The following is a 14194-nucleotide window of genomic DNA, read 5'->3' on the forward strand; positions in this document are numbered from 1 at the left end:
GAAGATCGATGTCTCTCATTATATTGCTATGGGAAAATAATTAATCTTTAGCTATACTGACATAAAGAGAATTTTCCACATGTCCCAATGGGCCCAATTTGGTAGGAGTAGGTAGGTCAACACCGTAGTTAAATCAAAAATATTATAAATCATCATGGCTAAGTTTGAAGGTGGTTCGGTTAGTTAAACATGATGTGGTCAAATGCATGAAGACTCCATGAGGTGGCCAAAGGAAATAATGTGGTTGGTCCACATAGAGGTTTTTAGTTGCTTAATTGGGTTGACTTGCTCACCTTGCTAATTTCATAAGCCAAAAATGAGGAAAGATAGGGTTTCTTGTGTGATCTGATCTTTTCAATCAATTTCAACTACTGTGGAGTTATTGTTGCACTAGAAACAATACAGAGGCATTGTTTTCATCGCTTGATTATCCATTTTAAGGGTTTTGGCATTGATTGGTGCCACTTTTATCACTTCAGGCCTACTCCAGTCAAGGTTTCCATGATTTTCATATCTCTGCAAGTGTACCACATCAGATCTTTTGTTTACATCACTTTGATTGTACTCAGAGGCACTTGTGGCAGTGGTTGAGCTTGGCTTCTAGGAGAAAAAATTTCAGTTATGCTTGAGCTATAAAGGAAAATTTTGTAATATTTGTAAGGTTTGATCTTTTTTTATTCTCTAGGATTACTTCTATGCATACTACTATAATTTCTCATACTTCTGAGCCATTGTAATCTTCTACCAAGTCTCTTTTAGCCATTAACACACTATGTAAGCTCTCTCTGCCTCTGGCTAATGTTTTTGTCTATATTTTGCAATTTGCATGATTGAATCTACTTTTGCATTTGATTGATATTAATTGAAATATCTTCCTATAGCATTCTTTTTTTGTCTAATCTACATGTGGTTGTTGAATTAAGCAAAGGTTTGAATCTATATTTTTTGATGTTATAACTGGTTAACTATGCATTTATGGGTAGAGATAAGGTCAAACACTCTATTTTGGTGCATCACCCCCTAGGTTAGATTAGGTAAATTTTCTTTCATGCATTCCTTCTCCCTTTACCTCTCTAAGTGTTGTTAGGTGCGCCCTAATAGTAAAGGAAGTCAACCTTCTCCAGAGACTCAACCTCACAGCTCAAGTCCCATAGTTTGGAGGTTGCTTCCATGTTTCACAAGGTTGTCCTTAGGTAAAAAATTTGGGAAGGGGTGCAAACTTTTGTGACAACAATCTTTGGCACACCCAATGGGACACTATAAAAAGAAGATTTCAAGTCTACTGGTGTCAAGAATGAGAAAATTTCATGATTATGTTGAAGAGATAGTACTACCTTCAGTATTCAAGCCTTCAAGAGGCTCATTCTTCAAGTACTTGGTGACTTCAAGCTTCAAATAAATTTGGTTTTAGGCATAGTCACAGTGATTCATGCCTGAAGTTGAAACAAAGGCGTCTTCTAGAGGTAAGTTTCAATACCAAGAGCTTTCACTTTCCAATCCTAGAGGAAGAAAGACTAGAGTATCTTTATCACTAGTTAGGAGTGCAGAGGAAATACATACCCTTGCAAGATCAATCTCTACTCCTCCTATTGTGATATATCAAGCTAGAAAGTCATCAGCTAATATTAATAGACCACTTCCTTATATGGCCAAAGGTAATTCTTTTTCCACCTTTAATAGTAGAAGTCCTCTTTTATTTCCCTAAAGACATGACATACTAGTAACTATAGTTAAAAGTAGACTTGAATTTACTAGTGAAACTTCTATCTCTCCCTTATAACACATTCAAGAGGTTGCAAATGTCTACAATATTCATGGTATTACAAAAGATGATGTAGCTGTTAGACTCCTAGCTTCATCTTTAAAAGGGAAATCCCTATAATGGTACAGGGGTCTATCACATGGTTCTATAACAGATTGGGATGGGTTAGGAGTAAGACTATGTAAACATTTTGAGGATAAAAGTGACTATTTGTCACTCTTAAAATAGCTAACTATTATAAAAAGAGCCCCCCATGAGTGTATGACTGATTTCAACTAAATATTTCAAAAGACATGGGACAGAATACCCATTTTAGTGAAACCTACCCCTGGTAATGCATTCCTACATTACCTCAGAGTTTTTAACAGTGATATTGCCACTACAATCCAAATCATGGGAGGAGATACCTTACCTGATGGTTATGAAATAGCAATAAGGGCAAAAAACATATTGATATAATGAAGAAAGTTAGCTCCAAGACCTCCTATGCCTTTCTTCCCTAAAATCCCAAATCACCAACCAATAATAGCCCCTATTCCCACAACTTCCACATCTTCAAATGGAATGGATGAAATCAAGGAGATGATGTAGTGTATGATTTTGAACATAGATAAAAGATTGTAAGGACAAGAGAAGAAATTGGAAGATAGCTTCTCTATGATGCAAAAGGTGAGCAAAAAAGTGGTGACTTTGGAGAGATAGCAAGCTCAAGGTAATAAGGCTCCTCAATTGCAATATCAAACTCTAACTAATGGTAGACCTCCAAATCATAATTATGGGAACAATTCTTTTGATCAAAGTAGAAAAAATAGTCATGCCTCTAATTCAAATATAAATTAAAGTAGGGCCATAGTCCCTCAAAACAATATGTCTCAAGACCAAGATTTTTTCCCCTTCTACAATTACTCATATGCCTATTGTATGTGTCAAAAAGCTAAATCTTATTTGGCTTTGACCACTCAAAAGCCTAAAGTAGGATGATCATATAATGAGAACCAATCCAAAGATACCTCACATGTTGAAAGACAAGGTGATTGCTCCTTCATGAATCATCAGGTGGAGGAATATTGTAATATAAATCAGGAACTCTATTGTTCACAATACTAGGAGTAAAAGGAGAGTTGTTGAAGATGCTACCCCTCCTCCTCCTAATCAATCTTCAACATCAAATTTAGTACCTCATGTACAAGTGACGAATGATCAATCCAATGCTCCTCAACAATAAAGATAGAATAAGAGAAGAGGAGATATGAATGGCCCCTATGTTATTCCAACTCAACCCCCTACACATGCAGCTCCCAAGGCTTCTACCAAAGCACCTAATACCTCATTCAGTGTGGTAGATTAGATAAAGAAGAAAAATGTGAATATTTCCATGTGGGATGTTGTTTCTACTATACTCATGCAAAAGAGGCTATTGCAGCAAGAATTCAAAAGTATTGAACCAAAGGATTAGTCACCTAGCATGGAAAGTGCCACAAGCTTGGTACTCATGAAACATGGTTCAATGATTTTGACTCAAAAATGATAGTTAAATCCTGATAGCAATATCACAATTTGACTTGGTATGGAAATTATCTCTTGCTTGTCAATTGATGAGCTTAAGGGGCTTTCTAATGAATGGCTCATAAGGCACAACACTTGGTGAAGGTTTTATGAATGGCGTTGCAATATTTGGGTTTAACCATGGAGGAAACTCTAAAGTTAATCACACTCAAGATGGAGTAGTACTAGGATGGGTGACCTCTTGGGAAGTCCTGGTGCTTCACCCCTATGAGCATCACCTAGATCCAATGAGTCCTAAGTGTTCAATTTATTCTCATGAGAGATGGATTCATATTTAATCACTACTTATGAAACAAGGGTCAATGAGTTTGACTCAAAAATCACATAGTTAAATCCTAATAGCAATATCACAATTTGACTTGTTGTAGAAATTATCTCCTACTTATCAATTGATGAGCTTAAGGGTCTTTCTAATGAATGGTTCATAATGCACAACACTTGGTGAAGTTTTTACAAATGAGGTTTCAAGCATTGGGTTTAACCATGGAGGAAACTCTGTAGTTAAGCGCACTCAGGTTGGAGTAAAACTAGGATGGGTGACCTCCTGGGAAGTCTTGGTGCTTCATCCCTATGAGCATCACATAGATCTAGTAAGTGCTAAGTGTTCCATTTATTCTCATGAGAGATGGATTCATGTTGAATCACTACTCATGAAACATGGGTTAATGAGTTTGATTCAAAAATCACACAATTAAATCTTGATAGAAATATCACAATTTGACTTGCTATGGAAATTATCTCCTTCTTATCAAGGTTAGACCTCCTTCATTTTATGTTTCTCTAATTATAGGGGATAAACTAGTCCACAATTTCATGATTGATTGGGGGCTAGTAGTTCAATGATGCCTAGGTGTGTTGTTGATGCTTAAGAAATGAAATGAGCCCTTTGTTAGGGATGTATTATAGTTGGATGGTAGTACTATCAAGACTATAGGGATCCTTAGGAATGTTGAAATGGCCCTAAATGCATGCCCTGGTTGTATTGTAACTCAAGATATATCAGTTGCCAAGGTCAAAGCACACTTTGCCATTTTTTTGTCAAGAGACTTCACTACCCAAATAGGCAATTACATATCTTTTGTTTGGTCATATATATTTTTTAGAACAAGATATGGGACCAAGGCTTCAATAAAAATAGAGCCTTTATCCCTTCATCATATTGAGCCCTAACACCCCTAATCTCATCAATATGATTTGCACTATCCTAAAGATGGATGAGAATGACATAGTAAATGAGTCTACCACTTCTTTAGTAGAGATACCTAATTTTTTCTTTGATGAATGGGCTAATGCATATCAATTTGATCCCATATTAGAAACCCTTGAGACAGGTCTTGGTACATATTGTGTGTCAAAAAAGGATGCTCTTGTCACTAATCTTGTGAAAACCAAAGAAGATATGAGTGGGATATGGAGTATGTATTTTGATGGATCAAGGCATAAGAATGGATCAGGGGTGGGTGTGATGTTGACTTCTCTTGCATGAGTAAGGTACTACTTCTCCTTTAAGCTCCAATTCATTTGTACCAATAATGTGGTCGAGTATGAATCCTTGATTCAAGGTCTTTTACTTGCTCAGAAAAGAGGGATTCAAGCATTAAGTGTATATGCAAATAGTAAGTTGGTGGTTAATCAGGTAAGAAATTAGAATATCACCAAGAATGGCATGCTCAAACCTTATAAACATAGAGTATGGGATTTTCTTAAAGGTTTCAATGCATTTAATATTTAGAGCATGCCTAGAAAAGAGAATAGACATGTTGATAAACTTGCAACAGTAGGTGCATCTTATGATATCCCAAAGAACCTTGAAGCTGAAAAGAAGCAACAGATTAGAGTGGTAGTTAGACCTACAATTCTTGACAACAACACCAATTGGAAAATGTTTGAATCCGATGCACAAATTATAAGTTTCTTTTAGAATGAAGCAAAATTCTCAGAGAGAAATCAGACAAAGTTGCATGGCTAGTATGGGGATCAGATTATCAATCTCAATCCTAATAAATTGCCTAAGGGTCTCATTACCCTAGAAGGTATCTTCAACCCTAATGACCAAGAAAGAGACAAAATCATGAACCTAGCTACTGACAAAGATGATTACATGCCAATTGTGTTTGCTAGTGGAAAAACCTTAAACATGGGAAAGGTATGTTTTGAAACTAAGCAAGAGAATTGCATTCATCTATGTCAAGAATTTGATGATATATTTTCTTGGAAATATGATGATTTAAAGGTTTTTGACCCAATTTTATTTCAGGATACCATAGATATAATTAATAATGTCAAACCAGTAAGACAAAAATAGAGGCTATTGAATCCTAAGATTGAACCATTAATGAGAAAAGAGCTATCCAAGCTAATTGAGGCTAATATAATTTTCCCTATGAACCACTCATCATGGGTAGAAAACCTTTTCCCTATTAGGAAGAAGAATGGATAAATTAGATTATGTGTGGACTTTAGGGACCTTAACCAAGCTTCCCTCAAATATCATCATTTCCTTCCTTCCATGGAGAAGATATTGTCAAAGGTTAGTGGTTTAGAGAGGTTCTCATTTCTTGATGGATTCTTTGGTTATAATCAAGTGTTGGTCAAAGAGTCTGATAGATACAAGACGACATTCACCACCAAATGGGGCACCTATGCTTATATTAAAATGCCTTTTGGGCTAAAAAAATGCAAGTACCACATTTCAAAAGGAAATGGAGATGACCTTCAAAAACATGATTGAAAGGTTTGTATTGCTTTACCTTGATGATATCATAGTATACTCAAAGGATATAGCAGAGCATTTTGGTCATCTTAGACAAGTATTCATAAGATGTAGAGAGTTTGGAGTATCGTTGACTCCAAGAAAATGTGTCTTTGCTACTAATCAAGAAAAATTGTTAGGACACATTGTATCTAAGGATGGTTTAACCATTGATCTAGAAAGAATAAAAGTAATACTTGCTCTTCCCCTTCCTAGTCATAAGAAATGTCTGCAAAGTTTTCTTGGTAGGATAAATTTTGTGAGGAGATTTATCCCTAATTTAGCTACCATGGTGAAACTTCTTACAGTCATGCTTAAAAGGAATACAATGTTTACATGGACCAAGGAAGGGAAGGTAAGTTTTGAAGAGATCAAAGAAACCATAGCCTCAGCCCCTACTCTCATCAATCCAAATTTTGAGAAGGATTTCATTCTTTATACCCTAGGTGGTGAGTCAAGCATTTTTGTTTTCTTGACTCAAACAAATGATAAGAATGAAAAAAAACCTATTGCTTTCTTTAGTGAAAGGCTTAAGGAATATTAAGACAACTAAGTTATGTAGAAAAGAAAGCCCTTGCAATTATAAGAGCTTTGAAGAAATTCAGACACCTTCTATCTCATAACAAGATCCATTTTTTAGTACCCCATGCCAGTGTGAAGGACTTTCTTTTGAGAAAAGATATTAGTTAAAAGAGAGATGGGTGGATCACTAAGGTAATGGAATATGAAGTAGACATTTAGATTACCAAGTTGGTAAGGGGGAAGGGATTGTGCAAACAGATGATCTCATCTCAGGAGTTAGATGAGGAAGTCACTATGGTATTGATAGAGTAGCAAGAAGCAAGAAATGATAATCCAAGGAATTGGATGGATGACATGATAAACTTCTTGTTAGGGAATGGATCTCCTCAAGGATTGGGTAGGACTAAAAGAAGATGGTATGGGTTGTAGTCAATTATTTACGCCATAGTTGATGGTATCCTTTTCAGGAGAGACTTGAACAAAGCCCTATTGAGTTGCATTGATATAGACTATAATTTCTTGCACCTCTGAGCCATTATAATCTTTTGTTGCATTTCTTTTAGCCATTAACACACTGTGCAAGTTCTCTCTGCCTCTGGTTGATGTTTTTGTCTATATTCTACAATTTGCATGATTGTATCTACTTTGGCATTTGAATTATATTAAGTGAAGTATCTTCCTATAGGATTCTTTTTTTTTTATCTACATGTGGTTGTCAAATTAAGAAAAGGTCTGAATCCATATTCTTTGAGGTTATAACTGGTTAACTATGCATTTATGGGAAGAGATAAGGTCAAACACTCTATTTTGGTGCATCACCCCCTAGGTTAGAGTAGCTAGATTTTCTTTCATGTATTTCTTCTCCCTTTCCCTCTCCAAGTGTAGTTAGGTGCACTCTAATAGTAAAGGAAGTTGGCCTTCTCTGAAGACTCAACCTCATAGTTGAAGTCCCACAACTTGGAGGTTGTTTCCATGTTTCACAAGGTTGTCATTAGGTAGAAAAAATAGACAAAGGTGAAAACTTTTGTGACAACATTTACATAATATATAGTTTCTACCCCTTGATTACAAGAGGCCATCAAGATCCCATGATTGGAACTCAAGTTGTAGACCTTTTCACACAAACTATTATGTACATGACAACAAAACTGGGAAAATAAAATTATTTATAAAATAGAAATAGATGGTTCCAAAACTCAAAAGAACAATACATATATTTATTAAGTTATAAATACTAATTTATCCAATTGAAATAATCATCCTTTCAATCCATTAAAGTTTATATGAAGGCCAAAACTAAAAATTGTCACAATAGTCAGTGCAAATTCTTGATTCAGTCCATACACAAATGTCCACCAACAATAATTGGAGTTTGGACAAGCATAAATAATCTTACTCCACTTGTTTGGACCCTATGGTAGAGCCTTACACCTAAAAAATTCTCCCTCCATCAATTGAGGAAAATTTGTAATGACGACTTTGCAAAGTTGCAAAGTTGTCATGAGCAACTTTGACAATTTTTGCAAAAATGACTTTGTATCTTTCCAAACTTGTCAAGTTTGCTTCATATCAATCCAATTTTATCCAAAAACAATTATTGACCATATTTTAAAACTTATACCTCATTTTTGAGGTATTTTTCAACTTTGACCAAGTTTGACTCCCTTAGGATCTTAGGAACAACAACTAGGCCTTATCAACTTAACAAAAAGCAAGCATTAGACTTAGTATCTTTGGATGATGATCCCCTAGGAGTATTTTCACAAGTTACTCATAACATTTTAGATGTTTCAAATATTAGAATGCACATTCATTACAAGTTTGAAAGTATTGGATATAGTGATATTCACAAGGAACTAGACCTAGTTTACAACAATGATTTTTCTCTAAAAGAAGGGTTTGAATATTTGAATGGTATGAACATTGTCAAGAACATGTTTTATATAGATTTTGATAACCATGAATGGAGTAGAATTATATTGAGGAGAATTCATGAAGATAAATTTTGGATAGGAGATATTCCAGTCATGATTGACAATAAAATGATTCATAAACTTACTGGACTTAGTAATTAAGGTTGTAACCGAGTCAATGAGAAGAATGTGAAGAAATTCATTGAGACAAAATTGAAAAAATATCTAATGTACATATATGAGACTTGACTTAATAACTGAAATGGATTCAAGGATTATTAGCAAGATTATTGGGTATAATATCAACTATAGTTCTAGATTGAACTATGTACCTTCTAGATTTATCCATGTAGCTTACCGAATGATGCTAAAGAGGGAGAGAGGGAGAAAGTCGTCATGTGTGAGATTGTAAGACAATAATTATTAGAAAATATTGAGAGATTGAACAAGATAAAGAATGCAATGTTTAGATTTGGGTCTTTACTAGCACACTTATTCTTTCAAGTAATCATAAGTATCCCAAGAATGCCTGACCATGAATGGGATAGTGACAAGTGCATAATCAGTATGATAACACACTACTGCAAGAAGCAATCTAAATATAGAGAAATTGATGACATAACAAAAATGATGTAGAGTTTCAATGAGTTGTGAAATAGAGATTTATAATTCCACCAACTTTGGTTGAGAGATATAAGAATGATAGTTTATTTATGGTAGAACAAATGATACTTGCATTGAAGTAGTTGAACCTAGAGTCAAATTTATTGACCCTATGAGATATGAGATGACTGACGAGTTAACTAAAGGGCATGCAATGATCATTTTGGAGTTTGACAAAGATAAAGAATTTCCTAGATGGGGAATTATGAAGAGAACATCAAGGAAGTTCACAGTGAACTTCATAGAAAAGAAATTAAGAAGAAAGTAGACAAGAAGATTGATGCAATCCTAAAATAATATTGTATGACAAGAGAGGAACATAGAGAAGCAATGGGAATTGATATGGAGATGAGAGAAAGCGGTTAGACTAAGTTACTAATGGTTAAACCATTAGCAGTTGATGTTGGATTATCTCAAGGGATCATGGTAGTTGGACCATCACCCAGTGTACTATTTGTGGCATTTTTGCAGGTGCATCCAAAGGTTGTGATATCAATGAAAAGAAAGATGATGAAGAAGTATTATGAAGGTACAAATAGTTACCCCACCCAACACCAAGAATTTTGTGGGGTCAACTAAGGTCAAATAAGAATAAGTTGAGTCCCCTTCTAATAAAAGAATAAAATAGATGGCTAGTGGACCAAGAAAGAGAAGGAGAACCTTGCAAGTGATATAATCTAATGAATCTAAAGAAGAAGAAGTAAGGGTTAAACTAGTAGAGAAGGCAGAGATAAAGGTAAAAAAATCATCTAGTAGGAAACCTTGGAAACCAAAGGTTGAAACATTAAATGTTTAAATTATAGATAACATAAATTGTTTATAGTTGAACAAATTTTATGACTTATATAATAATATGGATAGATTACAATTTAAAAATGCAATAGTTATACATATGATTTTGGAAAATAAAAATTTTGAGGATATATAGAACGATATACCAAAGTATTTGTATAATAGGTTGAAAAATAGAAAAAGAAGAGTAGCATATGAGGATAAGGGGTTTAGAGAAAATCAAATCAAAAAAAATTGTTAAGTAAACAATGATTAGGAAATAGAGAGAATAATGAAGGGTATTGATCCCTTACTAAGGAATAAGAGAAGAGAAATAATTTTAATGGGTGGAAACTATGATGAAGTGAACAAGGAGACTGAACAAGAAATTGTTAAAAAAATTATTTCTACACCTAGCATTGTACAAAAAAGTAAGGATCTTTTAGGAGCAATCCCTATGGCAATAAAGAAGAGACTATCAGTTGAGCCCATTGCAGCACCAGTAACAAAGAATCTTGTGGTATGATGTAGAGTTCTCCCTTATAAAGGAAACTAGGTTGTGGGTGCTAATCTCATATTGATTTTGACATGAGTGAAAATATACTTAATTCATTTACTTAGTTCATGTCAAAAAAGTAATACATGTCGAGCATAAGTTGTCAGACAGTATATGTCAAGTGAGAGATATTTAGTAATTGTCAAGTAATACATTTTTGACATAGTTGTTTGTAATGGCACAAACTAATATATAAACCATTTTGGAGCTGACTTGAGGATTTTTTTGTGATCCTAGATGATAAGGATGAATCTTTATTAAGAATCCCTATTCAATACATGCAGCCAATCAGAAAAAGGGAAGGATTAAGTGCCAATATCAGTGAATAACAATCATTGATTCATATCTAATCCTAAGTTGCCTAGGTCTTCTTAAAGATGATAAACCCTAAAAATTTAGTATGTGTGTGGAAGGAGAAAAGAGATAACTTTTCATGTGAAAATAGAGCATTCATGGTGGCTAAGGAATTATGAATTGAGATACATTGAAAAATCAATTAGAGGAGAACAAAGGAAAGGAATTAGAAGATAACAGAGATACATTTGATCAGGAAGGATCAAGTACACATCAAGAAAGAGGTGATCTATAATCAAGAAATAGAGTGCTAACTGAAGGATCATTGCTGAGACATTCTAACAGGTGAATTAGGTAAATCTCTTAACAAAGTAGTCTTAACAAGTTGTTTTAATTCCTTTAATAGTGTGCTTACTTCATTGTAAGTCAAAGTCCTTTTACTAGGCACACTTATAATAGGGTGTTGAAATTCTTTAATAGGGTAAGATCTAACCATCTTGTAAAGCCTTTAATAGGGAAGACCTTTCATAGGGTAGTTCATGTTTCATGATCAAAACATTGTAACCTTCATTGGATACACTTTATTATTGCAGTACTGGAGATTTGCGGGTGTCATCCCTACCCTAGTTTTACCTTCTCCTTGGAGGGTTTATGGGTAACCAAATATCTTGTATCATACATGTTTTGAATGTTTATTTACTTTCAATTTATGAAATGTATGTATCAGTTTTAATTGACATGCATAGATTGTGAGATGGATGTAAGGTGAATGATTTTATGGTTAAAGTTTTTTAAAGTACTAATTCACACCCCCCCACCTTCAAAGTTTACTTTCCCTATTGTATTTCCAATAGTTTGGTGGACTTATATTGCTTCAAGTACCTCAAAATAGATTCAAGAGAGGGCTCTACACCTTTAGAACAAAGTTGCTCACAAACATGGCCTAGGCACCCAAAAGAGTACAACTAGGTCTAATAGCACAAAATCAATAAATACTAGGGTTATACTTGAAATGGGAACCTATATGTTAAAAGGGGAATGGAAAGGTTCATGGAATTTCAAAAAACTCAAAACAAAGGGTTATATTTGTCTATCTTGTTCCCAAAGGTCATGAATAGAAAAATTGGCTTTAGGCCTAAGAGCCCCAATTAGCACTATCAACGAGGAATTTAGGGTTTAGTTTGAAATTATTCCAAAGGACCAAGATTTATATATATATATATATATATATATCCTTTTGGAAGAGGCTTCTAATTATAGACTTTTAGACTCCCAACTGATCAAATGACTCCCTTACCCAAAATGTAGCAATTAGCCTTGTTAGGCCTAATTGATAGGGTTTGTGAAATAACTATAGATTAGATGATTTACCAGGATAATCCACTCACTATGAAACATGTATTTATTTATAAGATATCATATTCCACCCTCATATTGGTTCCATTCATCCCCCAAGTGCTTGCAACACTTCAACACCTGTTGTCCTACACCAAACACATAGAGATATTTGGTCTAGGGCTGGCTAGTAAAATTAGATGCCTTTTTTTCCATCTCCCATACTTAATGATTCCTATATTAAATACTCATAACTTTTATTTTACCAAATGGCATCAAGTTCCCACAGTGGAAGTGCAAGTTAGCACATTTTTGCCAAAACTGGTCACTGAATTGAGGGTTTTGGTACACTCGAGAAATAAACTTGGATATATTTTGATGCTAAGAACTTATAAACCTCAAACCACTTTAATTCTTCTACTAAGAAAAAAAAATATTCATTTGTCTCTTCCAATCCATACTAGTCTGTACACATATGTTTTGCAATGAATTACAAGGGAAAATGGGATCTTTTATTGATTCAAATTGAAAAATTACATATTATATCTTCCACCCACATGAAAGGGATATTTGAAGACTTACCTCAACTAATCCAACTGATATTCATAGTTTGTGACCATTAGGGAGAAATTGGGAAAATGTTGTCAAATTTTTGCAAAAGTTGTCAATCAATTTTTCTGGCAAAGTACAACTTTTTGCAATTTTTGCAAATTGTGCAATCTAACCCAACTAGGACCTTCCTCTTGTGCCTTAGGGGCCTAAAGCATGTTATAAAACCTATATAAACTCATAACCTATGCTAGGTCTTAGATTTTCCCTTTAACCATTGTCAAAACCCATGGTTTCTATATCACCAAATGGGAACTAGGTCTTAGAAATATGCTTATTTCAAACAAGGAACTACTTCTACCAATTACAAATGTCTCTTAGGAACAAATGACCTTGAGTGGAACTCATGAAGAGTTAAATATGATGGATTCTCTAAAGAGTGGAGGAATAGGTACTCATGCGCCACAATGACTACACCATAAGTTGTATCAGTGGCAAAGGCTATAAAGGATACAATAATCACTCAGATAACTCTACAAGTTACCATTGTTAGTCATACCAAACAAGTAGATAGTAAAAATGTCACCATTTATGATGAATAATATCCTTTTAAGGAATGTGGACCATCCATTGTTGATAATTTTGTTGATTACACTGGCTCTGACAATGGACAGAATGGAGAGGAAGATGAGGAGAAGAAGAAAATATGAAAAAGACAAAAAGAAAGAAGAATAAGAAAAGGAAATAATTAGAGGAAGAGAGGAAGAGGAAATTATAAGGAGATAAAAAGAAGAGGAAATTGGAAGAAGATAGAAAGAAAAGGAAGAACTAAAGAAAATAGAAGAAGAGAAGAACAAGGAAGAGGAAGAAAAGAACAAAAAGAGACTAGAGGAAGAAGAAGAAAAGAAGAAGAAAGAAGAGGAAGTAATCTAAAATATAGCTAAGATAAATTGGAAGGTAATAATGCATGAATCTGCATTTTTACCTCAATTAAAATACACAAAGACATAGTTTAACAAGATAATATTACAGCACGAGGAAAAGATTTTGCTAAAGACACTAGAGAAAGGTAAGACCTCACTAGAATCAGCTTTGGAAAACCTATATGGAAATGATGATGATCAGCTAGGCCAGATATCATCCCTGAGAAAGTTATTTGAAAAGAATAAGAAGGTAAAGATTCTTGAGAGGACATTGGGAGAGGTTTTAGATAAATTACAAAGATTCATATATGTTAGGAGGGAAGAAATTGATCCTCAATAGAGAGAATTTTACTCAATAAATTATTTTGACAGTGAGTTCACTCAGTTATCAAAAGTTGCAGCAAATCTAGCACAAATAAGGAATGATGCACAAATGTAAGAAATGATTTGCAAACACTTGATTCTTGCATCAAGCAACTGAGAAAATTCCTAGAGGAAGGAAGAAAATTATGTGGTTAGTGTACTCTATCATATTATCACATCAAATATATAAATGAAGAATTCAGTGCAAAGATGAATGAATTGCAA

The sequence above is a fragment of the Cupressus sempervirens genome, chromosome 2 (genome assembly GCF_028749045.1).
Source record: "Cupressus sempervirens isolate cs-2001-9-10 chromosome 2, ASM2874904v1, whole genome shotgun sequence".
NCBI lineage: Eukaryota > Viridiplantae > Streptophyta > Pinopsida > Cupressales > Cupressaceae > Cupressus > Cupressus sempervirens.